This window comes from Aythya marila (genome assembly GCF_965140915.1).
Source record: "Aythya marila genome assembly, chromosome: 5".
In the NCBI taxonomy this organism is placed as follows: domain Eukaryota; kingdom Metazoa; phylum Chordata; class Aves; order Anseriformes; family Anatidae; genus Aythya; species Aythya marila.
The window spans coordinates 44,481,853-44,509,540 of NC_139046.1; the positions used below are offsets into that span (position 1 = coordinate 44,481,853).

Genomic DNA, 27,688 nt, shown 5'->3' on the forward strand with positions numbered 1-27,688 from the left:
TGCAGCACCATGCACTTGGCCTTGTTGAACTTCATGGGGGATTCCAGAGCTTAAGTTCAGTCACTCCTAAGGCTTCTCATGTAAAAGTGGTGTTTTTATGTTGGATTTTAATGTTACAGAGAAGTCTGGTAGAAACAGATAGGCTCTACATTTTCCTTTATTTATTTTTAAGACCCGCAAGCTCATGCGCTGTCAATTTAGGGTGAAAGTTTTTCATTAATGTTTCTTGACCTTATTTCAATTATTCCTTCAGACAATGTAGCAGAGGTCTTTATTTATTTATTTATTTATTTATTAATACAAACAAAAATGTCTACTCATCAAGCACAGGTAGGTTTCCTATTGGTACTAGTAGAAGTTCTGTGTGTCGAATAAGTTGAAGTTATTTTATCTGGAAAAGAAAAAGATAACTGGAAGTAGCTCTTTCTAAATATAAAGCTAACATGGTACAAAAGGCACTTGACCATCACTAAAGTAAAATTTTATGAAGGGAAGCAATAAAAAGATCTAAAATTACATGCTTAATTCAGAGAAAGTGCTCTATGAGAATTTTAGCTGAGGAAGGAATGTAGGATCTGATGGATAAGACACAAAACACTTAAAGCTATCTTCACTGGTTGAGGAGGATCCTGTGATGCCTAAAGGACTGTGTGAAGCCTAAACTGTTGCCAAAATATTCTAGTTCAACTTCTACTAAAGAAAAGACTAACATGAGATTCAGATGAATGAACTAATTGCTGTGGAAATTGAAAATGGGTAGAAAATCAAAGAGAAAAACAAAACAAACTCTGTCAAGGTGAGAAGGGAGTCAGCATATCAGCTGAGTGACTTAATGGTAAAAGTGGATTAACAAAAGAAATTTGTCCTTCTAATACCAGTGGTACACTCAGTATTCAGTCTGTCTAGCAGGCAAAGTATACACTGTGTGTGAGCAGTTGTGGCCACCTCAATACTGTTGAGTTTGGGAGTATTCTCAAGCCTTCCAGGTATAGTATTCATACTGCTATTTACTTTAGAAAGCAAGGCTGAACTAAGAACTTGGTAATAAAAGATAAGGGAAATTAAAATGATCCCTCAAAATGGTGTAAAGTACAGTACCAAAGTAATAATATATATATATATGTATGTATAAATACATATAATTTCTTCAAAACAAGTAGAAGAATGGAAAATATAAAGATTACAAAAAATAAGCCAGACAGATCCACTATTGGCACAAACTGAAGAAGGGAGTATTTGAAAAAAATGAGCACTTGCAACTTGCATGTTCAAGGTGACTGACACCGTAATAGTTCCAAAGGAGTTAAACTGTGAACTTGTGGTACCACTGGCATATTTATTTATTTTAATTCCTAGTAAAGTAAGGCATACATGACTGCAAGAACTGAATAAAAGAAAAGAGGATTTCAACTTTTAGAAATGTTCTGACCTTTGACAATCACTACTGCGTATCTCAGGGAGAGGAGGAACAGGACCGATAAACATGCAGATGACAAAGTCCTACAAAATAAACATTGTGAATTTAAATCTAACACAACTTTCTGAAACATTCTGAATATGTTTTTATTTACTTATTTATTTTTGACAGAATAACAGATGCCCTAATTTAATAAGCTGAGAAAGTCCATAAGAATCCATTGAAATATCTTGATGAATGTAAATGAAGTTTATAGGGCTGGCTGTACTACATTTGGATGCTGGTTAGACACTAGGTTATTTATATTTGCTTCCAGATTTTACAAATTCAGATTAGTTTAATTTGGAAGACAGTTATGACTAGGTATGGCCACCTGAAAGACTGTCTGCAAAGGGCATTGATAACACCACTGTGAAAATGAAAGAGAATCCTAGATTACCACAGAAATTATGACATTTTTAAACTTCATTAATGATCTCAGAAAGGTAGTAAACAGAGCTACTAATTTTCATAAATTATGTTGAACTGGGGGGAGCAACCATTACTTGTGAAGAACATAAAAGTAACGTCAGAGGAAATCTAAAAAAATTAGATTTGTGAATAGAAAGTAATCAGAACAGATTAAATTTAAAAAAAAAAAAAAGAAAAAGAAACAAAACAAAACAAAAAACCCAACAACACACACAAAAAGAACAAAACAAAACAATCAAACAAAAAAACACAAGGTAACACAATTAGTACATTCATCCTAAATGCCCTGAGCTAAAAAAGGATACCTAAAACTGTTCTTTGAATAAGACAGTAAGCTAGGGTGAGAGAAAGCTAGATAGGAAGATGCTATTTGATAGAGTTTAAAAAAAAAAAAAAAAAAAAAAAAAAAAAAAAAAAGGAGCTCTGCAAATTTAGCCTCTTTATGCATGTCTATCACATCAGGAAGCCAGGAGGTAACATCCTTATAAAATAACTGATTCAAAGCCCACTGAAGCAAATGGAAGGACTCCAACCCCTGTCAATAGGCTTGGATCAGGCCCTAGGCATGTCTGTGTGAAGTCACTTGGAACATTGCATTCCCTTTTTAGGCACAACCATTACCACAAAGACACTGAGAAACTGAAGGAGGGCCAGAAAACTCTACCACCACAGGCACAGGGACTGGAAAGACTGAATTCAGGGTGGATTGATTTAAATCAGCACACAGGAAGCTTGAACTTGTACAAATAAATATCGTCTTGTTGTGCATTTGTACTTTATTTTCCTTAAAGAAAAGATTATTCTTTCCAATAAGTGTGCAGTACAACATGTTGATAAATAAATTTTTAAGATATCTCAAATTTCAAGTTGTTTTATTTAACCACAATTTTTATTTAACTGCAGTTCTTTTATTTAACAACAATTAACTGCATTTATGTAAATATGTTTTTAATTTAAAAGTCATTTTACTAAAGATAAAAAGTATGAAAACTGATTCTTTCTGGCTACTGTGTCCAAGATTTTATAAACAGTTAAATTCATTCTTTTCCCCTACTTGTTATTCATAGATTAGAAGAGAAGTTTTTCTGCTTTTTAAAAGTTGCAATCAGTTTTTCAGCTTTGAAGAGTGTTGCTAATGACCTGGACCTGTTAGAGAAACTGAAATTAAGAAAATATTATCCCTTGATCTATGGGCAGAGCTGTTCTGAGAAGCTGGATCAGCTTTCTACAAACTCTGGCTTTATGTACATGTCTACTGACTTTCAGCAAGATCATAAGGCTTTTTCTCACACATATAAAAAGATTTTTTTAGAAATGTTTTGGGTTTGGTCTGTTTTGTAAACTTGTTTGGGAGTGTAAAGCTATGGCAAAGAGGGCTAATATAACTAAAAAAAAAAAAAAAAAAAAAAAAAAAAGATGAGGCTGGTATGAGAAAAGAGGAATTGTTAATTCTGGACAGGTTTTTACTGATATTATTTCCCTGCCTATTTCTCCCCCCTCAAAAAAAAAACAACAACCAGAAGGTGTTGAAAAATTTGAAAAGGCTGAGAAAAGCACAGAAATGCCTTGAGTTAAAGTTGAATACTTACAAAACTGTTTCCTATTCTTCATATATATATTTAACTTGTCAAAGTGCTCAGATTTGAGTATCTATATAGAAGTCTGTAGCTAATCATAAGGATCCATCAGCTCAAATAGACAAGATGTAAAATGAGCAAGTGACTAAAAATTACAACTAGAAAACTTCAACTGGAAATGTATTTATTTTTAATTCTCATAGCAAGACACTTAGGTCAGGGAGTGATATATTTTTGTTAACACAGAGATGAAATCCATGGCCTTTTTCTTAATATCAATAGAATGGGGTAAATACTGGCTTTCATCTCATTTGGTTCTGTGATGAATATCTTAACATGTCATTCATCACACTTACATTTAGGTGCCTAAGACTTTGGGATGTCCATCCTGAGGGTGATGAATTGATTTCTGGAGATATCTATTTCTCTGTATTAACTACAGAGGTAATCCAGATGATTAATTTAGCCTGGGACATCTTAAATTTGCACAGAACTTCTCTTGTTTGTGGGACAAATCCCACAAAAGTAGTTTGATTATGCTTCCGTAGTTTGTAGTTTTGATCCATATTTCCAGGCTATCTTCCATGCAAGTACTGGAAAGTCTTTGATTCTGAATATCTAGCTTTCAGTATCTTCTAAAATGAGGTGTGTTGAGCCTAGACTTAACATGGGACATCTTTCTAAAATATATTTTCTAGCTCAATTAATAGTTATGTTCTCTGTTATGCAGAAATTATCCCAGTTATCCAAAACAGCTCCTTCTGATCTTAGAACTTTATTATGAAAACCACTGAGTGAAATAATATTTTACATTTAATTCCTAGATTTAGATTAAAGAAAAATAAAAATAGGGAATAGTCTACAATGCAGACAGTGCTGTCATTTTTTTTATTTTTTTTTAAATAGCTCTCAGTACTTACTATAAAGAATGAGCCTGGAAGCTAAATCCATGGCTTCCCTTACCTTTGTGCTACAAAAACAGGATATAATCTAAAGTAAATTCTGCCAAAACCCTATCAAGCCACTTGAGTATATTGGCAGAAGAACTCCATACTCCAGAGCCTTTATACTTTGCTCTGTGATGAGGAAGAAGACCAAAGAACCCATGTAATGATAGATCACCTCTTGCAGCTATTGTTGCTCCACCACCTGTTCTCAAGCAGTTGTGCCAGAAGTCCTTGTAAAATGAGCCTCTGCAGCATATAAAATATACATGCATCCCAGGAAAGCTTTCTTCAGCATAGTCTACATATTCAGGAGCAATTTACAAACTGTAACAATGTTGCTGGTATTTTATTTGACAATAAAGACAAACAGAATTCTGATTCAGAGCATTTTTTTTTCCAGAAATCATCCAGACTCCTTAAGCGTGAGATGTGAAATGTACCTTGTATCTACATAATTAGCTTTTCATGACAGTGTGAAATTTACTCAAGAGCTGAGGACCTGAGACAAGCTCTGTGAACCAGATGACCTCCAAAAGAGAGATTAAAAGCTTTGATCCCACCAAACCATGGCCACCACCCTATTGTATTCAGTAGTATTGGATGAAATTTGAAGTACTGCACAGAATATCCTGCAGCCTTTTATTGCTGGCAGAAATGTCATGAAAAGTGTCAGAGAATAAAAGAGATGGTCTTGTGATTAGAAGTTTACCTTGTTCTGGTTGAAAACAGTACATTTAAGTGTCAGTAGCTATCTAAACAGTATTTCATCTCAGTTTTGGACTTTAAAGTTATCTGTTTTCATCTTGGCCTCCAGTATATCTTGTCTGAAGGGCATGTAGCCAGGCTGTAGTCTTGTCCAAAACTACTCAACATTTGGATCTTTGTGTTTCAGAGTATTAACCAGATTAGAGGTCGTAATCTGTAAAAGCTCCCCTGCCACTGCCCTGCTTGACTCCATTCCAGATGAAATCTTCTCAAACAAATCCTGGATCACAATGATACTCCTTTTTGTGCCTACAGCCAAAAATAAGGGAGCAGAAAGGAAGGGCGTGAGGGAGGAAAATTGTATATATATAAAGAGATGTTTCCTTCAAGGGTAAAGTCCTAAAATAATGAAGTTCTTCATTTGTCATCTCTGGAATTTTAAAGTATCCATTCTTGTAAGAGAGACCATTTACAATAGTTATGATAAAGTAATTCATCTAGCGAGCTCTCTTCCATTTGAAACTTCTTAATCTCTTATGCCCTTTTCTGTGGATTCACAATGTGAATGCACCTAGGCATGCATCTGTTAGTTATGGCAATTTAGAGCAATTACTTAATTAACTATGACATATGGTTTTGTTTTACATTGAATGTATTAGACTTATTTTCTTTTAAGAAGAGAAAAGGAAGGCTAGATGCATACAATACACATGAACAGAATTAATTCAATTTGTTGCATCACATTACACTATTTACTGTATACTATTCAAGACAGCTAGGGATCTAACCACCTGTTGCTAAATCCTTCAAGAAATTAATTCTTATTTAACTGCTTCCATTTATAACAAAGACAATATTGAGTGTACAAGGCAGGGAAGACTACACTTGCAGTTAGTGATGTAATTCAAGTAAAATGTATTTATAGACTTTTTTGTAGTATAACTCCACATACTGTTTAACTACACAGACTCAACCCTGCACAGAGGTGAAATATGACATCACAGTTCCATTATAAAATGAAAAGAACTACAGTGGAGAGAAAGAGACAATAAACAGTTTTTCCAGGATTATTCAGGAATTTTGTGGAACAAAGATGATAAAATCTCTTCATCTTAAGCTCCAGCCTACTGGATCTAAGAATTGGTCGTTCATTTTACTTATTCAAAGAATTAGAAGTAAAAATAAAGCAATTAGCTGCTATATCTGGACTTATTTATGTAAAAATAAGTCTTTAATACTAATTTAACTGAAATATTCATAGCTGTGTAAACAATACAGGTGTTGGTCTCACTCTAAGAAATTATGTATAACTTCCTCTGATTTTTCTTCAGTGGCTTTTAAGTGCTGAAGTCACTTTGGAAACAAGACTCAAGTACCTGAGTCATCCAGTAACCTTGAAAAATACAGACAAAAGAGGGCTGATCTGAAACTACAGAAACTTTCCATTACTCATTAAAGGAAAAATAATGGCTGTGTTTAGATGCCATGTTCACATGAACAGTCCAGAATTTGTGATCTAATCCAGTAATGTTTCTACTATGACTGAATTTGTTCTTGATATCTTCCCTTCTTTTATCTGTTTAAATGTGACACCAGGAGGAAACCACAGATAATTCCAATAGTATACAAAGTATTTTATAGAAATATGCTTGCCTTTTTTTTTTTTTTTTTTTTTTTTTTCTCCTATTGTTACTGCCACACTGTTTTTCAAGGATAGATTTTGATCCATAGGAGACATTTTGCAGGGTGATGTAGGGCTGTTTTCAGTCTGGAATTTAACTCTAGGTTTTCAGATTTCCCAGATACTTCATGAATTCTCTCTCTGACTTCCTGACAGTGATTTCTGGAAGTTCATTATGGAAATGATAGGTTCTAGCTACAGACTAGAATATATTTATGCTGAAGTATAGCTGTCCTACATCTAGAATGGGGATTTTTATCACCTCCCAGGAAACAAGTCCAAAAGTTAGAAATACTAAGTTTGGTAGGGCAGCAGAACTTTAAGAAAGACATTGACGGCTGGGAGTGTGTAACTGAAAAAGTATTTTATTCTGTCCCAGAATGGCAAATCTTACTCTTTAATACCAAACGGTTTAGTAGTAGCAGTAGTAGTGCCAGTAATAGTATTAGTAGTACACCAGGAGACTGTAGAGGAGAAAAATGAATATTGGTGCTTCATAAACTAAAATTAGTTTCTACATTATCTTGTTGACTGCTTTTCAAACTTCGTATGCTAAGAAAAGTCTTGTATGTGAGATGCCAATACTTAGACTGCTAATGGTCTGGTATTTTTTCTATTGCCTTGCAATAAACACAGCAGAAGTATCACCCTTTAGCATAAGTGTCTCCCCAAAAAAGTATTTGTAGTATATATAAAGGAGGGTATCTAAAATGCCATTAGTATTCTAATGTGAGTTTACTCTGAATGTGTTTAGACAAAAGAAAAAAGAAAAAAGAAAGTACAAGGTAGTTGTCTGGGGTGGAAATCAAAATGACAGTACCCATTGTTTCTAATAAATAATTACTTGAGGAAACTAAAAAGAATATATATATATATATATAAAATAATCATATTAATTAAAAACAAACAACAACAAAAACACACACACACACAAAAAAAACATGATTAGCTAACCTGAAAGACAGAGAGTGGCAAAGAAGATCCCAGTTTTGTGGGTTGGCAGGGGCCATGGTGGGCCACCCACAAGGGTTCAGCTCCTTACACTGTTAAACACTGCCTGGTTTCACCTGACATGATCTATAAGGCTGCTGTGTAGTCACACTTCAAGTGCCTTTCATGTGCACTTCAAATTCTTTTTCTTTAGAGATATTCTTTACTAACAGGATTTCCCACTTTGAAAAGGAGGACTCTTTCAGAAGATGACAGAGCCTCTCAAAAACACAGCAAAAATGAAAAAATGAAGGTAAAAACAAAACAATAGTTTGACACAGCTTTAAAAGGTGATGTTAAGTAGAAACAATTTTATTTTTACCTTTATCGAACAGTTTCATTACCTGACTTGATTTTTCACTTTAATATTGTTGAAATGCATTTTTTTCATGTATATATACTTACATAACAAATTATGTGACAGAATAAATATGTTTGAAAGTGTCCTTGCATCATTATCATTTGCATTTTGAACTGCCCATGTGGGTTGTACACAAATCATATGGCTTGTTGCCAAGGCATTCAGCTACAACACAAAATGTTTTCAAGTTCAAAGCTTGTATGATTGTTCACCTCATTCTTATGTTTTACCCTCATTTCTTTTGTATCACTAGAAGATGTTTCCCTTGCATCAATAAAATCCTTAATAACTTGTTCACTTTTAAAATGTGCAAGCCATAAACGAAAGAAAAAAAAAAAAGGAAAAAAGAGACTGATACATAAAGATAAAAGACGCCAGCTTTGTGCAGCTGTTATATTCAGCTATTTTTAAACAGTCAGTGTATAAGGATCCAGAAAGTTCAATTAAGCCATCCGTAGCATTGTTATTGCTCTGTTAGCAACTTTGCCTCCCACTCCAGAGCCCATCTGCAGACCCTGCTGCCAGAAGGGGTCCACAGGGACCTGGGGCTTCAATGAGAAGTCTCCAGTTGCAAGACCACAGCCTTTGTGCTGGCAGACTAAGCATATATTTTTTAAAATATGGGTCAAGTTACCTGAGTATGCTCTACTTGCATATAGTATCAGTGGTCATCTTTCTTTTGTATGTTTCCTGGTATTAAATTATTCCCTTTCTTAGCAAAGCTTTTTAAAAATAAATAAATATATAAATAAAACATGATAGAGCTGCTTTTCCCTTCTCAACAGTCAGAATTTCTGTCTTGAGTGGTAATTGGGGAGGGGGATTACAAATCTAGCTTTGAATTCCTTGATTGCATTTTCCTGCTTGTTGCAAAGCTTTTTTTTTTCCTTTTCTTTATATATGCACAGTAACAACAAAGATTGGGAATAAATTCCACTTGGAAAATACTTTTTAGAAAGTGTCTGTAAATAAGGCTTATGATTGAGTGAAATATAAGACCAGAAGACAAATATCTCTACGGGATCTAGAAATTCTCTGGGTTTTCTGATCCTTCTAATTTATTCAGCAGTATGCCCAGGACTTCACTGTGTGTCATAACCTATGGCATCTATGATGATTTACAAAGATTAAGGATTACATCTGTGTACTCTCGGTTCTCTTGTGTTGCACACCTTTTCCCTTTTTTATCCTTCTGCTCATTATTTCCAAGAAGTACCTACCTCACAGGCATTTGTACTCACAACAGATTGCTGGACCCATATGGTCTGAGAGATTGCATTAGGATACCTTATTCCTACTGAGTATATTGCATCTCACTTGAAATGGTGACATAGTGCAAATACAAATCAATAAGCCATGGTACACAACAGTTTGTATGACCCTCTAAGAAAAGATTCCTGTGGTGACTTCAGGCATGCAGCCAATGAACAGGTGCTGCCACTGGACAAAGGAAGTTATGACTACACTTCAGTACTCAACCCCTTCCAGATTCTTTGCTGAGTTCTTAAAACATAAACAATACTATTAATTTAGAATAAATTATTTGTATCACAGAATGTGAGGTTTTTTTTTTTTTCTTAGTAAAAAAATTAATAATAGATTTAATATAAGGAAATAGACATAAGAAATAATTTTCCATTGGGTGAAAGTCTACATTTCAGAACTGTCTTCAACCATTGTGTTTGTACTGCATTTGAAAATTTGCTTGCATTTAGCTCAATGTAAACGTCATATGTATTTAGGAAAAGAGATTCTTCTAGAGTTACTCCAAACATAAGGAAATGGTACAGATTATGTGTTGTAATAATGTTGCCTTTTTACTTTTAAGTGAAGTGGAATTCTTTGGAAAATGTTCTGTGAGGCACATGTTCAAATATTTCCATTTATGTATATTTTTAATGAATGTGTCAAGTTATGCATGGGCTCAAGTTATCATGCTGAATCAGACCCTATGAATATGTTGGAAACAGAAGGCTCCCTGAAATTTTGGAACTGACAATTTAAATTACACAGGAGAAGGAAAGGAAAAAAAGGTGAAAACAACTAAAACAGAGACTCTCCAGTAAGAGTTAGAAAAAGAAAGTTGATTGAAAGTTGAAAAGGAAGAGTGTATCTGAAAAGTGTAAGGTCTCTGAAAAAGAAGGCATTTGACAGAAGAAAAATAAAAGAAGTTGGTGGCAAAAGAAATGCAGGAGTTAATGGGCCAAAGCTATGCATATCATGGGAGAGGCTTAAAAGAGCCTTCTTTCCTTCTTTTCTCCCTTCTTCCTCATCCAGATTTTTATGTGTATATATCTGAAAAAAGATCTTGGTTCATGTAAGCAAAATAGACCTATGGCACTGATTTCAGCTGAAGCTTCTAGGCTCCGCTTGCCTGCCAAGGAAGAAGAAGGCACGGGTTCTACAGCCCAAACGTAGGTGGCTGGGGTGGTTTTCCCACCGAAGGATACCTTCCTGGGCTCTAGTTGCCACTCCAGGAGAGCACTGGTCTCCTTCAAGTCCTGCCAGCTCCATGTGTGTGGCTCAAGTACCCTGGGACAACTCAGGGGCTTACAAGGCTGTGACAAGGCAACTGAATTGCACTCTAAATTCACTCCTCATGTATTTATCTGGAATATTGGAGCAATTGACATCCATACAGTTTCAATGAATGGTCAAAAGCTTTATGTAACAAATAATCATGTATTTGTGCTCAAAAGTCACCAGCAGGAAAATGTACAGCTAAAATGTTAATTTTTTTACCATGGCTACGTAGTAAAATTTTGCAGATCTACATACACTGGTCTATTCAGTATAATTTAATGCCTCTTCTGTGAATATTATACATTCTCCTTATGTCTGGTATCCCTGATTTCAACTTAAAGGAATTAAAGTATTTCAGAAGCAAAGAGTGTCTCTCACTACTAACCATAAGAAGATATTCAGAGATGAGGACAATCACAGAAATTTTCAAGCTACCAGATTGTTTGGGTCAGTGTCAAATGTTAAACCAGGTTGTACAGACAGAAAGTTGTAAACCACACACTGGTGTGTTATTAAATTTCTGGAAAGTAATGAACTGGCACTGGAAGTGAAAAGGAAAAAAAAGCAGTAATGTGGAATGGCCCCTTATTCAGGAAACTTTGAAAATGTGCAGCCATAATAGCTGTGGTGAAGTTCCTTTAAATGAGACCTTGGTATGCCGTGGAATAAAGTCAAAATAGGAGATTGTGGCATTCCAAGTCATACTGAATAAATGCATACATTGGGCCAAACTGTGGTCTTATTCACAAGGGAACATTTTTTTTCCCTTTTCAATAAAAAAAAAAAAAAGCAAAAAAAAAAAAAAAAAGCCGAGAACACTTTAAGATACAGGGCACAAATGTGTAATTATTCTTGGCTAACATGGTAGCTGTTGATCATTTAATGAAACCATAATTATCATATAATGGCAGGGTATTTATATGACAGATTACTACATTATTACAGGGTAAGTGCATGATTATTTCTGTCCTCAAAATCAGAATAAAAAACACATGGAAGTGGAAAAATAAGTTGAAAAAAAGAGGGGGGAAAAATCTGAATTTCCCAATGCTACTCTGATATTGTTACTCCATCCCCTTCTCAATCATATAGTGATGGCAATGGCCGCTGGTGTTCATGATGAAGCCAAATCTCTGCAGGGAATCCATGCAACAGTAAAGCAGATCATAAGACTCTTTGCCAAATGGCTACAGCTTTAGGCTTCATTGTACTTATAGTTAAACTGATTCAATAGCAATTTGGTCACTGGTCTCTTGTCCTCAAAAGACACTGTACTCCTGTTTGGTTATGAGAAATAGTACATATGATGGAGGTAAAAATCTGCAGAGAGGGTGAGAACTCCCATCTATGTCTTTAATAGAGAATAGTGATAGCTAATAAAGATTTCAGAGCAAGTTTTAATTGGGTGGAGATGTTGAATTCAACAGGACTACCTATGGGCTGAGTAGTGTTTAGTATTGTTTAATTTCAGCTAACACTGCTGTGTTAAAGATTGATCTCAAATGTGAGAAAATGCTTAAATGATTCCTTGTATGGGCAAAAATACAGGGACGAGTCATGAATTTATAAAGTTACACAGAGAGTTTCATATACCAAATGAAATCCATCTCAAGCTTTACAAAGAGAAGGACACCTTTCTGTGTAGGAAGCAAGATCACATTGTAAATCCAGCTGATTCTGATTACCCACGTCCTATAAAGAAGTTAAAAGTTCTATGCAATCATCTGCTCCACCTGAAATTTGCCTCTATATCTTCACAATGCCATTTCAGCTGCGTGGGAAAGTAATGTTAGTAGTCCCTGTTTCTAAAAAGTAATTGTGGAGCTAGTCTTGTAAGCTACAAGTTTTTGTAAGTATATGAGTTTATCTCTGAATATGAGCTTCTGAATTTGGTGGGATTTTTTGGCCTTGGCTTTCCTAGACTTTCATCCAAGAAGCAGTATTATTGCAGCTGTTGTCATTCTTTAGTGATTTATCTCTATTTTTCTTCTTGAATTTCTGCACAGTGGTGAGGAAACTAACTCAGGTGAAAGCCACAAACCCTGAGTCTTGTTTGTTCAGGGTTCATCCTATATGTCTGTATACATTTGTAAGAGAAATATAGGTTGGAAGAGAAACGAATTTGAGGCACTAAAGAATCAGTCTGTGTACACTCACTTAGAAGGCAGCTGTAATTGCACTACCTTTGTAAATAGCTCCCTTAATAAACTGATTATTACTCTGAATGGTCAATGATTGCTCATAATTCACTGCTGCTAGGTTATTTCTCTCTACAGAGGGGGAAAAAAAATAAAAGCTCTGGTCCTTGGGAGAGCTGTGCACCCATGATTCTGGTGGGAATTGTTATGTTGGAGTTTGACACAGCTCTCCATGTAGTCAAATAGAGCCCCAGTATGCTCCCACAGGCAGAGGTCTCATTCACAAAGGGCAGAAGTCGTTGCTCCATTTCATTGACATTCTTCATTCCACGTGGTGTCTTCTGTGAACTCTCATACATCCACCCCACCCCCCATCTTTACTATAGATGAAAATTAATGAATGGAAGTTTTATGTGCCATTAAATGTGAAGAGAACCCTCTGCTTTGGTGTCTTTTTTTTTTTTTTTTTTCCTTGCGAGCTTCTTTTTTTGGTACAACATATCTGCCTCAATGCATTTTGTTCTAATGTATTTTCTAAATATCATTAAAGTACTTCCCATGGACAATGTAAAGGTTAAAATCCATGCTATGAAGCTGTAAATTAAGGATATTGAAGTATTAATGTTTTCTGGTTCCTTCATATGTTCTTTCATAAAGCTTATTCTTGTGAAGGTAAATGTGGCTAGACTCTGAGTTATTTTAATGTTTTGTAAATATTGTGTACTCAAAATCTTCTCTTTACAACATTCTTATTCTTGTGAAAATAAACAAAAACTAAGGCATTCAGCACCACAGTAAGAGTAATCGTATTCTTTAAGGCATAGAGTTGTTTGGACTACTAGTATTTCCATTAGGGAAGTAATTTGTGTCTTTTTTTTTTTGTTTATTTGTTTTAAACATGTTTTGATTATTCATCAGGTTATCAGGAAACCTTTTCTCTCTCACTTCACCATTTTCCCTCATGTGCTCATTTAAAAAAAAAAAAAAGATAAAATAAAAAACCTTTAAGTAATTATATGCTGTGCTACAGTATGAATCCTTCATAACCATTATAATGTTATATTATAAGTCCTTAGTCAAGGACTCTATCTTTCTGCCATAGTAAAAATTTCACTGATTTCAGCCAAACAGGGTAGGACTTGAAGGAAGTCTCATGAGGAGAGGCTTTGAAATCAAGTTCAAAATAGTTTTTGATTACTTCTTAGAAATGTATTTTGGTTTATTTTCCTAGTGACCCACAGTTATTGTTATCTTTATTTTTCCTCTTTCATCCATTTCTTAGCAAGTCATATATTCATAATTTTATTTTCAGATTCTCCTGGTAATTATGATTTAGAGACTCAGGAAACTTTCTCCCAAGCTCAAATAAGTCAACTGCCAGAGCTTCAAATTCTGGCAATCCAACTTCTCCAAGGTCTTGTAAAAATTCTGGGCTGTTATCTCCATATGCCTGATAGATTTTTATTTATTTATTTATTTTTTGATCATAATTAAAACAGTCTGTCCTTTCTCTCTGACTTTAGGAGAATGGCAATGAGGCACAAGAGCTCTGGAAAAGGTAGAAGAAGAGAGACTAAAGTTATCAGCCCTGAAGCACTGAATCATCTATATTTCATCTACAGAAACATAGATGCAAAGCACTACCACCTGCTTCTTAATTCAGTTGTCTTCAGAGCAAGTCCACCAAGGCAGAATGTAACATCACAGTTAACATCAGGAGACAGCGGTAGTCTGGAGTTTGGATGGAACCATAAAAAGATGAAAAAGTCATTCAATTTGTAGGGAACATTATTATCTTTATGACAATTCTTACTCTCTTGTGTAATATATTAGACCTTCACAGTAACATGTTTTCAGTAATATCTAGGTTAAAACACCCACACACATATGTATGTACATACATATACACACACAGTCTTTATAAATTCTATTTTTGTATATATTCTTTAAATACAAGAATATACGAAAAGTGGAATGATGAATGCAAAAGTCACAAAAATGACACTGAAAACTGTGTTGTTTTAGGGAGAAATACTTAGCCTTCAAAATAGCATTTTGAAAACTAATTCACTATGATGTTTTATTCTGTAGTATTTGTGACTCTGCTTTTATTTCTTAAGCCCTGATAGTCATTCTACAAATTTAATTGATTTCCTGTCACTTTTGAACAATCTTTAAATAGCAAGATAGACTTTCCTTACATTCAAGGCTGTGTGGGTTACTTCCCAGCTCCTTGAGCCTCAGTCTTCTTCCTTTTAAAACAAGAATGAGTTTTGGCAAAAAAATGATCAGATGTTAGAAGAGGAGATGCTGGAAGATCTAAACTTAATGACAGCCTTAATAGGCTAATGGAATTCCTGAGGATCTTCTTCACTGGTAATCTGATGCTTAGGGAGCAAAAATGAATGTTTGATATGTTCCTTGGAAGTTCAGTTCCTCCCTGATGAGTCAAGTAGCTTTTTAAAACTAAACAAATGTGCCTCAGCTCCATCATTATAAGACTCAATATTATCACCAGGTTTTGCTCCTGAATAATGGGGAGAAGTTGAATGCCATGTGAGAATGACAGCATCCATCTGAGGCATCGATATGCTGGCTGCCTCCTGAAACTTGACCTTGGCACTCATGGGAGTTCGGAAAACCCAGTAACTCTAAAGATTTGGATTTTGGGTAGTATTGCTTCTTATTTTCAAAAAGAGTTGAGTATTTAAAACTCTTTGATCTGGATCTAAGCTCTGCACAATGTCATATTTTTAAGTAGAATAAAGTTTGCTTTGGGAGACTGGATTTCTATCGAAGCGTGCAGTGCTGCACCAATAAAGCAGAACATACCTACAATGAAAAAAATACTCTAAAAAGAACAAATGTGTTTCTGGTATCATTCTTTTGAAATCAACATAGGAGATGAAATTAGAAGCAACATTGTTAGGGCAAATGTTCTTTTTTTAATAAACATTTTGCATAATATAGTAATCTTAAAAAGATTCTCTTATCAAATTTGTTTTGATTTCATGAAAACATACAACTATTATAATAAGCAGGCTTATCAGTTCAATTTTCTATTTTTTTTTTTTTAATGTAGTTTTCTTTATTTTCTTTTTAGTTTCCTGCTTTATCACTCAGAAGGTTTGCACTGTATTCCTATACATATTTGGTTTGGTGCCCAGAAGTGTATTATTTTAACAGGGTTAGTTCATTAAAAGTTATTACTTTACAGGGGTTCTATCATGCATACATAACTATATGAATGCCCTTCTACAATGAACATTGTGGTACAGCTAACATTAAAAATCTTGCTCTTTCAGGTTCATCACCATTTCAAGTCAAATTGACTAATCCAGCACCTACCTTCAATTTAAAAAACAAAACCAAAAAATGTTAAACTGACAAAACATAGTTCTCATTCTTTCTTCAATAATAATAGAAGAATCTTCTAGCCCTTCAGAAATGAAACTATCGGGACTGTGAATTGTCCTTCCTCTGTGCATAGCTATTAATATGCAGAATTGTCTCAGTCAAAGCCAGTAACCTATTTTTAAGAGACCTGCGTAAGGAATGACTGCAATGCTCTATCAATATCCATTTTGATTACAATATTTTTGGTAACTCTATGTTGCTCTATCAAAAGTAGCTTTTTTAATTATTATTATTTAAAGAATATCTCCAGCTATGCAATATATTGTTGTTTTAAGATTTTGATAAAGTTTTGAATGACCAGTTTTCTATTGATGAGAACCTAGGTGAATTTGCAAGATAAATTAGTGTATTTTTTTTTTTTTTTTTTTTTTAAAAAGTCATTTCCTAAAAATTGTTTCTATTAAGCTGCATCACAAGTCTATATACGGGTAAAAATAGAAAATCTGTACAACCTTTACTGAGAGTTGGCATTAAAAGACTGAGTATCAGTGTAAATGTTATAACAGGGCATTGTGCTAATGTAGTTAGCCAAGAACCAACATTTTCAAGCTAACTGGAAGAATGTGTTATATGCTAGTGTGATTTATGCTTATTTTATATATGATTTGTGCTATTATGCTTAAAGGAGATGGGGCATATAAATGTTTTACTTCTTTTTCATCATTGCCCACCTAGAGTTTTGGAGGATAAGCTTGATACTATTTAAATTAATCTGCGTCATCTGACTAGGATTTTTAAGTCCTTTGTTGGCTGGGTTTCACATGTTTTCTTTATCTTTTCTTACCCTTTACATCAACTAACTTGGGTTATATTCTTTATCCTGGTGCTGATGGGATGTTACCTGTAATTTCACTACAGTGGTTCCATGATTACAGAATTCTTTGAGATGCAAAGACAGTTATGGGTGTAAAGAACTATGCATTCAATGAAACTTGGAATTGAGGAATTGCTGCAGTTATGCTTTAAAACTTATTAACGGGAAACAGTCCCAGAACACAGAAAGTATTTTAGATATGTTGGAAGAAAAAAACAAACAAACAAACAAAAATGCACATCAATTATACAACCTGTAATCAGTATGAACAGTTTATATACTCAATGTATCTAATTCATGTTTGTGTGAAGTATTTGTCCATTGGCATTGTTTTCTACTGTAATGTAGTAATACTATTAAGTGTTTGGGGAATTACAGCATCTATGAAATGGTAAAGGAAAGAATTCACTCTGAACTTGCACAAAGTGGAGGATCTAGTTGTGTGGCAGCTGTTTTTGTGTGATTTTTTTATACATTTGAGAAGTTAAGTGTTTAAATTCAAATAAGAAATATGAAGATTAATTCTCATAAGTAGCTTAACTTAGTCTCCCTTAGTCAAACGCTGTGAGCCTTACAAATGTCTGTGTTTCACTACAATGAAGGTATTCTTGTTCACATGGCAGAAGACTACTCTTTCAACTTGAAAGGCAGAGAATGTTTGGCTGTGTGGAGTAGGCAGTTTGTTTGTCCCCTGTCCCCAATACTACTGTTTGCATGTGACATTGGACTCATTCAGTATGATTCTGATGCCTCTCAAGCAAGTGAAATCTTGAGATTCAATGAGTATGAGAAGTGTTATTTTGCTTCACATTTCTCTCTTGAAAGCATACTGTAGTATTATGTGATGTGTAATGTTAGCTGGTATTGTATGCTCAACTTAAAAACCTAATGGCAGCATCTGTTTACAGTCACTCCACTGTGATAGTATCTGTGATACTACTGAGTTCTGCATGATATATAAAACACTACTGTGTTTTACATGCATATTGCATGGAAGTGATGATGCACGAATACTTAATAAAGTCTTTCTTCTCAAATCAAGGCTGTATTGAATGTAAAAGCATCATGAGGCTAACTTTCTGTGGCCAGTTCCCTTTGACTTCACTGGCTTGCTATCAAAAACAAATCTCCAAAACTTCAGTGACACCTCACCTGCATCTTATAACATTGGCCCATTGATTTAAATGAAACACTATTAAAAATAAATAAATAATAAATCTCAACTTATTTCAGTACTCACTTTTAACACCATTAGACCATTGATTTTCCCCCTATTATAGTGTCAAGACTCAAATACTCAAATACTTCATAAAGACAAAAACAAACCTCAACATACTTGCAGTTGGTGTTTTTTTTTTTGTTTTGTTTTGTTTTTTTCCTAGTACCCTTTAAAAACGTGTGTATGTTTATACATGTTTTGGAGGACAGCATGAAAACTACTAATGATGTTTTAAAAAACAAATGGATTAGCAGACCTTTTTCTCCATGAAAAGTCTGATATGATTCTTTTGTTGCTTTTCTGTGATGTTTTGTTCTTGTGTACTTTCTTGATTTTTATTTTTTTCTTCACTTTGAGAAAACTAACAAATTTTTCCAAGAAATTTAACTTACAATGAAGATAATTGGGGAAGTCAATTATTTTTGCTTGCTGTCTTGAAATGGACTACAAGTCTGTTATTACTCAAATTCATGGTTGAATAGAGTGTGTTGCACATCTAGCCAGTACTCTGTGCTATAATGCTCTTCTTATTCTTTGTTTCTCAGAAGAAAAGTATAATCTGAACACTTTTTCTTCCATCCAGATCTCAGGTTTGATATCTGTTCAAAATATAACGTGCCCTCTGTTTGTGTATTGCAGTGTTCTTTGTTTGAGCTCTTCAGTCTGTCATTCATTTAGATTTTTGTAGCCACTGATTTAACTTGAAATCTATCCCTCTACATGCAAGACAATTTTGCCATTTTCCTTCAGAAGCCAGACAATTTATAGATGAGCTCAGACCAAATAAATCAGAGAAGATATATTTATAGGTTTAATATACCATATATATTAATATATATTTTTAATCACCATCATACTGTCACCCTGTAGAAATAATTAGCAGATGTGTATGCCATGCTTGAAGCTATCTGAACAGATACTGTTGCTGCTATTCAGGCTAGGATGCTTCAGATCAGCCAGTGTTTATGGTAGTCACTACATACTCCTTGTGTCTGTTAGTGATGAGGTGAGCCTTCTCCATTTGCCTGCACTAATTCACCGGAATGACTGTGTAACTATAATTATCTTCAGACTGAGTAATTTCTTCACAAGAGAACATTTACAGTAATTCCGAACAAAGAAATATAGATGCACACTTGCATTAACTTTAGCGCTTGGTGAAAGAAAAAGGCATTGACTCTTTTCTACAGCTTCTCTTCTCCTAGCATAAAGCCTCTGGAAACCTTCACACTTGTGTGCATGTTTGTTTGTTTGTTTGTTTTTGTTTTCATTTATTTTCTTTGCTTTGTTGTTGTTGTTGTTTGTTCTGTGGCAGTGTATTCTATCTCAAACAATGATCTCTGTATTGGGTTAATTTATGTTACTTTCTTTTCAGTTGTGAACTCTAGTGGTTTGACTCCCAAAAATACTGATCCTCACACAATTCTACATGAATTCTACCAGGAGAAGCAGGAGTTGAATTCTAATTTGTCTACAATTTTGATGGTGAGTATTCAACTCTGGACATTTTTTGAAAGGTTAGCAATAATCTTTGTCTTCCTGTAGCATCATAACTGAACCTCAATGCAAAACATTAGCACCTGTTTCCAAAACTCTTTTATTTATTTAAAGATCACGGAATAATGTGTGTGATAAAATAATACCAAAATGCAGTTAATATCCAAAGAAATGTTGTTTGGTAAAGGTACACTTCATTTAGATGTTTTTGCCTGGTGTGCTTTATTAGTACTATTATTCAAAATGTTTTATTTCCCAGAAAGTAGTAGTAAGGGATATACTTTCTGTTTTCAAAGACCATTCTAACAGTGAAGACAGGCAGCAGCTATTTTAAACTCTAGAATTTAATTCCAGCCATGTGTATTCGACTAGCACCATATGAAACTATGCACACAATTTATTACAGATACTAGGACTTATAAGTGAAAGGAAAACAATTTGCCATGTCAAACATAATGTGTTATTTACAATAACACATTTTCTGTATGTTTAGAAGTAGAGCTTAGTGATATGGTTTAGTGGAGGACTTGTTAGTGTTAGGTCAGAGGTTAAACTCGATGATCTTGAGGTCTCTTCCAACCTAGACAATTCTGTGATTCTAATAGGTTTGAAGATCTTAGACATTAAAAAGTTAAATAATTTTAGATTATTCCGACCCCTGGACTCCCTCACACTTAAAAAGCAAAAAAAAAAAAAAAAAAAAAAAAAAAAAAAAAAAAAGTAATGCTAGAAGAAATAGTAGGAACCCATAACATGAGAATTCTGAAAGCTAAGAATTTTACTTCTGTTCAAGCTGAATATTTCCTCTTTCTATCTTCAGATAGACAAACTTTGAAGTGCATGTATTAATGTATATTAATGTATACCATGAAAAGTGTAGGATATACAACGAATTCAAGAAAAATATTAACTTTGTTTTTTTCTACTTCAGGTGTTTGATACATTCAGCTTTAGTCACTTTATTAATTCAAGATTCTTTTGCATATAGTCTTCCTTATTATGCAGATCTCCACCCCTTGTATTTCTCCATAAGCTCAAAACAGTTGAGTAAAACTCACTAGAATCAAAAGTTCAGCTTCAGAAACAGTAATTGATTACAGTTTATTGTAGATAAATGGAGTTGTACTTTGACATACAGTGAAAGACCAGATATAGAAAATAAGTTATTGAATTGATACCAGAAAATACTGGTTAACAACACTTTACTGTTGTTAACAGTTTAACTATTTACATTGTTAACAATGTAAACAACATTTAACATTGCTAACATTTAACTGTTAACAACATTTTTGAAGGCAAAATAAACTGTTATTCATTAATTCAATTACTGAAAATTACTGAATTTTAGAACTTGAAGAAATACTGCTATCTGGTCTGGCTACCCCCACCCCCTGGGTTTCTGAATTATTTGTACCTTTATGATAGTTCTTACTTGCATATGGTTTAATTATTTTAGGAAGAAATATTGATTTTTTAGTCCAGTTAAATGAAGTATTTTTACTGTTATTAGTAATGATGAAACTTCCCATGATACTACATGCTTTGAAACAAAACCATTTTTACAGAAAATCGTTGCAGAAATTGAAAAGTTGCAGCTAAAACTCTTTCATTGTGCAGATATTGTTGCTATTTTTATAACTTCTACTTGTATGAACTTTGATACTTCTTGTTCCAAACTGAAAAGGCAAAATCAAATGAAATAAACTTGAAAACCTGTAGGAGGTTTTCCCTGGAATAAAAGACCCATGTCAGAAGAAATAATAATTTGGCTGAAGGGGTTCTCTTGCTTTTTCTTCTGAATAAGGTCCACTGCTATAGAGACAAGAAAGGTGACACCCTTAGCAAGTGCTAACTTTCACTTACCAATGCCATCTTGCTAGTAAATGAGTCAACTTTTAAGGTAAAGCAAATACAGACATTACTGGATGTCGAATAAAGACAAATGAGTAACAGTATTATGACAAAAACAAGAAACGTACAATAAAGATTATTCAGTGGATTTTTAACTAAGAAGTTACGATTTTCTTAAGTATATTCATATCTACCAATGTTATATGCACTATAGCTAAAGATATATTGCTTTAAAAGAGTAGTCAGAGAATAATGGTTAAATTCCATAACATTTTAAAAAAGAATATACTGATGAGTAGGCAAATTCCTTCAGAGTCCAGAAGTTCTTCATCCCCTATGTTGTTAACAGAGAAAAATATCTAACAGTGCAAAGTGAAAAATGCAAGGGAAAAATGTAAAGTAGCTTTTAGGGGGATAATTCTGGTGAATACAATAAAGACATCAATTTTATTCTAACAGAAATTATTGTCCAAACCACTTTCTGATAAGTAAAAGTATACTTTTAAGTTGTGAAAAGACTTATTACCAAATTAAAAATAATACCAAGCAAAACACAAAAGAAACTGATGCCTAAAGTTCATCATATTTTGAATTTGGCAGAATTTATGACCAGTCTCTGAGCTACCCTACCTGTCAAAATAGGCTAAAATTATCTCTGATCACTGTCCTTTTTTGTTGAAATGAAAACCCCAAGTCTGAAGAGTGAAAAGCAGGGGTACTTGGTTAAGTGCTTTGTTCTGTTCTTCTCAGTGGTTGCAATTGTATGTATAGTAATGACTGAAGTGCAAATACTGTGGGTGAAGGTGTAACTTTGAAAGGAATAAAGCTCCGTCTCTAAGGTTTCTAATAGACCATGCATAACTGCTACGGAAAGGCTTGCTTTTAACCCAAGAGAAGTCTGAAATGGAAAGAATGAGATTTGAGATGTTTAAACTTTGAAGGTCTCCTAAGAATATGCTCAATACTTGAATTTCTTGATTAAGAAAGGAAGGTAGGAAGGAATTTGGACAATCAAACAGCTTAACAGTTGGAACTGAAACTGCAAATAATAACTACAAATAAGAATGGTACCCTCTTAGAGATTCCTATACCGAGACAAGGGTATATTTTCAGAGGCTAGTCTGCAATCAGGCCTCTGACACATATTTTCTTATAAATGTTGATTCTTTTTGAAATAATGAACAAACACTAAGATCACTGATCAAAGTATTTATTTCTGACTCTCATATATACTTAATGTTTCAGAAACTGCTTGGAGAGTCCCAGATTTGTGTGGCTGCCCACCTGGGACCATGCTATGCAGAAACACTGTTGTATTAGGTGAATGAAAAAAGGTTACTATGAAACAGAAAACTTTGGAGAAGCTTGGCTTTAAGGATATAGCACAGCTTTAAACTGTGCTGGATAGTGCTCTGCTGCTAAAGGAACCACACTTATTACGGTGTTAATTTTAGTGCTGGCTGGGACTTCCAGCCTGGAAAGTAAGGAAGGAAATGGGTATGCATGGTCTTGTGAATTCTTGTTTCGTGTTCACTGCTGAATGAATCAGCAAAGTGCTGTTAGTAGCTAAAGGAGAAGAGGCTACCCTGTTCTATATCAGGCTTGTCTGAAAGTGCTCTGAGAGAAAGCTTTTTTTTTCTTTTTCTCTGTATGTGTAATTGACCGAGATTTGTTCATCAAGAAGGAATTAAGAGAAATAGAATGTTTGACTTCTGCTCCGTCTGAATTAGAAGCAGGACATCTAGAGAAGGTTGTCCAGGAGTCAAAAACGTTAAGCTGCATCTTCTTACTATGTTTCCAGGAAACACCAATAGCTGCTTCTGAAAATTATCTTGGTTTTGGAACACTGACATGGACTGGAAAGAAAGATAAAAGGGAATTTGAGTTGACTATTCCTGCGTCCTTTATAAATTTCATTTATTTTATGGACAAGCAGGACTAAAGGGAATTACTGGATCGAAACTCTGAATGTGGTTAGGGCATAGGATAAGATGCTGGTGTTTTTCAGAAGCCTTGTAGATTAAGGGGAAAAAAAAAAAAAAAGGAATTATCTCCATGATTTATTTTTTAACTTCCTTGAATTAAGCTTCCTATCAGACTGTGTGGAATAAATCGGGTTTTTGTGAAGGTGGAAGCAGCACAATTTAGCTGTGGTCTCCATGAGAGCCCTCTATGAGGGCTAGAACACCTCTATGAAGACAAGTTGAGGGAATTGGGGTTGTTCAGCCTGGAGAAGAAAAGGCTCCAGGGAGACCATACAGTGACCTTCCAGTACATTAAAGGTGGGAGAGACACTTTGTCAGGGAGTGGAGTGGTGGAACGGCTTTAAACTAGAAGGGTGTAGGTTTGGGTTAGATGTTAGGAGGAAACTATTTCCTATGAGGGTGGTGAGGCATTGGAGCAGGTTGCTCAGAGAAGCAGTGGATGCCTCATCCCTGGAGGTGTTCAAGTCCAGGCTGGATGGGGCTTTGAGCAACCTGGTCTGGTGGGAGAAGTCCCTGCCCATGGCAGGGGGGTAGGAACAGGATAATCTTTAAGGTCTCTTCCAGCCCAAACCGTTCTATGATTACGTGGTAAGCCAAAAGTACTCTTTTGGTTTCACATAGAGTGGGAATTAGGATAGTTGATGATGAGGTGGGGGGAATATACTTCTTCATTAAACAGTTCTTGTGGTTAAAGCAGAGCCTGGGTAGGTACATAGGTGTGTACACAAAGTCTTAGACCGTGTATCAGTCCTTCTCCACTGTGGACTCACCATCCTCATAAGGCTCTCAGCTGCCAGTACCGATGAGTGAGATCCTAAGATTAGCCTCAAACCTTAGCTGTATTTTCCCAGTGGCAGTGCAGTGTGCTAATCGCTGAGCCATTGGGATAGCCCTGTAGGGCATTCTTCTAATAGTTTTTCTAGTTCTTCCACTGATGTCCTTATACATCTTTTATGATTTCGATAGTGATGCTACTTTCCCCAGGCACTTTCCTTCTATCTTACTCTCCACTTGCTTTTCTTTTGAATATAGGGGGGAGGGGGCTACCTTAATCTTGCCCTTCACTCACAGTGCAACCTTTCAGAAAAGACATTTCCCTCGTCTGCTTTTCCAACCCTGAGTACATGTCAAGGAATTCTAAAGATGGAAAATATTTGAGCACTTCCTATTTAAGTTTAGATTGTCTTTTTCCTGCCTTCATGTTCTATTTAGAGTTTTTTCTTATAAATGGATGCACAGCCAGTTCTTTTTGATTTAAAATTAAACTCCAAATATTTTCTTCAAATTGCACTCATTGCTTTTACAAAGGAATGAAAACAAAATGCAGCATGTGACATCATTTGAAGGAGAAAATTGTGTTATACTGTTCTAGGAAGAAACTACTTTTTTAACTGCATCTCTTTTCTAATGTGCGCTGCTGATAAATAGTAAAAAGAAATTCTTTCCTAACTATATATTTCTCTTGCATTATACATATATAAATTTCTTTGGGAACAACTTAAGCAATATAACTTGAGATATGAGGTAGCTGATATATGTGAGGTATTAATATGAAAAATATTTTCACTACATGTATGTTATAAAACTATTGGAATATTAGAGGCCAAAAACGTATAGTTCAGTTATAGTTTCCTCATCCATGCTCTGCCTACATACATACGTGTGTGTGTGTGTGTATACATTTTATATATATATTTATTTTCCCCCTGTGGGTCCATCCTCCTTTGTTTTCTTCTCCTCTGTTATTTTCACTTCTCATCTTTGATTCACTATTATGCAAGGTCCTTTTGAGGAGCTTCTTTTGCTTCCCACTAACAATACGTATTGGTAGCAGCAACTGAAGCAACAGTCAGTGGACACTTGTAGAGATGGCACGTTGTAAAATAATAAATCGAATATTTAATACTTAGAAGATGTGGACTTTATCTACACTTAATGGGTGGGGAGGCTGATTACTCATTCATAGCTACGCCACTTGTGAATGATGAGGTCACCCCTATCTCAGGAAGATAAATGCCATATCCTGTTATGACATATTCCTTTTATATAAAATTAGTTCAATTTTCTCACTACTGAGGAATCGGTATAGCTGAAAAAAAAAGTCACTTCAAGATAAAGGCATTTTTCTACTGTAATTCATTATATATCCTATTTTCATTTTATTTTATTTCTGTTCTGTTTTGTTCTATCTTATCCTGTTCTACGTATAGTATTTTACTCTCTACCTAAATGATATCTGACTAAAGTGAAGCAAAAATTAGATGATACAATGAAGCTTTGTAGCATTCTCTCTCATACCTGTCACAGGCTCCTTCCAACAGCAGATAATGAAAATTCAAAGTCAAACCATTTAAGTAAATGGAAATGAATTTCCAGAGAAGAGAGATTTTTTCACCTGTGAAAAAAAGAACAGTAGTACACTGACAATGCGAATAAAGATATAATACATAATTGTGATAGATAGGTATATGTAAAGCATAAATATTAAATGTTGTTATATTACAGTCATGTGTTTTTAATTTTTATCTTTACTATGCTTTCACCTAAGAGAGGAAAATCTGGAGCATGTTGTATGAAATAGCAGTACTGTATCAAAACCTTTCTTCGCTCAATCAATACTAAAGTAACTTGCAGAATATCTTACAAGAGTGTATGGTATTTAAACAAAAAGTATGTCTTTCAGACACCAGTACATGTCAATAATCTGAGCAAGATGAGAAATAAATTCATTAAAAAATATAGGGCTTGATTCTCATCTCGTTCACACTAGTACACTGCAGTGAATTCATTTTACAACATAGCATTGTGCTATGTTGTAGCACTGGTGATATGTGTAACGAATTGGGCCAAAGCAATTTAATATGGCACAGAGAATAAGCTGTGTTTTGCTATCATGATTAATTTGGGGGAGGGAGATATGAGCAATCAAAATGGACTTTTCTTCAGATATGAAATATGTTTTATTTGGTATCTTTTCAGGGCTATAAGAAAGAAGGAGCTTATGCATTCTACAGCCATTTACTAACCTACCTTTTGAATCCTGCTTGTCTTACAGCATACAAAACTATTTGTCAGTAGTTCCACTGACTCAATGGGGCTACTTGTTACAAAGACTGTCTTTTCAGTTACGTTAACACTTAAGATACTAATCAATAGTCATAAGATATCTTAAATAGCAAGAGAGTCTGATTTTGCTCACATGGATGAAAACTTATGACTTCTGGGGCAAAGCTGAATCAAGTTTGGCTAAAATCAGGCTCTCTGTCCAGGCTGTCCCTTTGCTACATGAAAATGCAGAGTTGCCACTGTAGAGAAGAGAGTGACAGTCGATGGATGGGGACTTCGCCATGATTACATCCACTGTACTGCCTGGCCATACATTGACAGACAAAACTACTGTAATGGACTGATCATTTGGAAAATGGCTACTGCCCACATTTAAATTCCTTTCAGTGTTATTCCATAGCCAATTAGAGTGGTAGCCCAGCCTATATTCATGCCAGTCTTGTACTATATTGTAAGAAAAAGGAAAGGAGCAGCTCAGAAGTCTTTAATTATTCCTCCAGCCATTTATTGACCTGCTCTCTAAAGGCCATACATGGGCCGTCATCTGCATGCAAAATTTCTATTGACATCACTGGGAGGGCCACAGGCAGATGGAAGGTACTTTGTAAACCTTACAGTTTAAATATGTTGTAAGAGAAAAGCACAGAATTGGAGGTTATTAAAAAAAAAAAAAAAAAAAGGCAGCTTTATCTAATATTGTTCTTTAAATATGGAATTTGCATAACGTTTTTTCCTAGCAAGCAACATCCCCCCTTCTCTTCAAGCTACCTAACCTACACGTTTCGGTAAAGTCTTCATATTTAACACTCAAACAATTGATGTCCCTATAGTATAAACAGGATAGATAATGAATATAAGTGGGATAGAAAATTAATCCTACTTGCAAGGAAAGAGAGTCATAATTCACTTAGGCTTCTCAGCTCTTACGTTATGAGGTCTTCAGCTAACTCATGGGATCCATTCCACATCCCACAGATGCTCATTATGAATTCTTTTTATGTGCAACATGTGGGGACTAACCAGTTTCAT

At 34.7% G+C, this 27,688-nt stretch overlaps 1 long non-coding RNA gene across 1 annotated transcript; it reads right to left on the minus strand.

Moving 5' to 3' along the window:
• Positions 1-324: 324 nt before the first annotated feature.
• Positions 325-25,904, minus strand: LOC309878528. Its single transcript, XR_014317573.1, has 3 exons — positions 25,892-25,904; positions 1,430-1,500; positions 325-391 (listed from the first exon to the last, which is right to left on the minus strand). It is a non-coding gene; the product is annotated as an uncharacterized lncRNA (long non-coding RNA).
• Between the last annotated feature and the right edge of the window lie 1,784 nt (positions 25,905-27,688).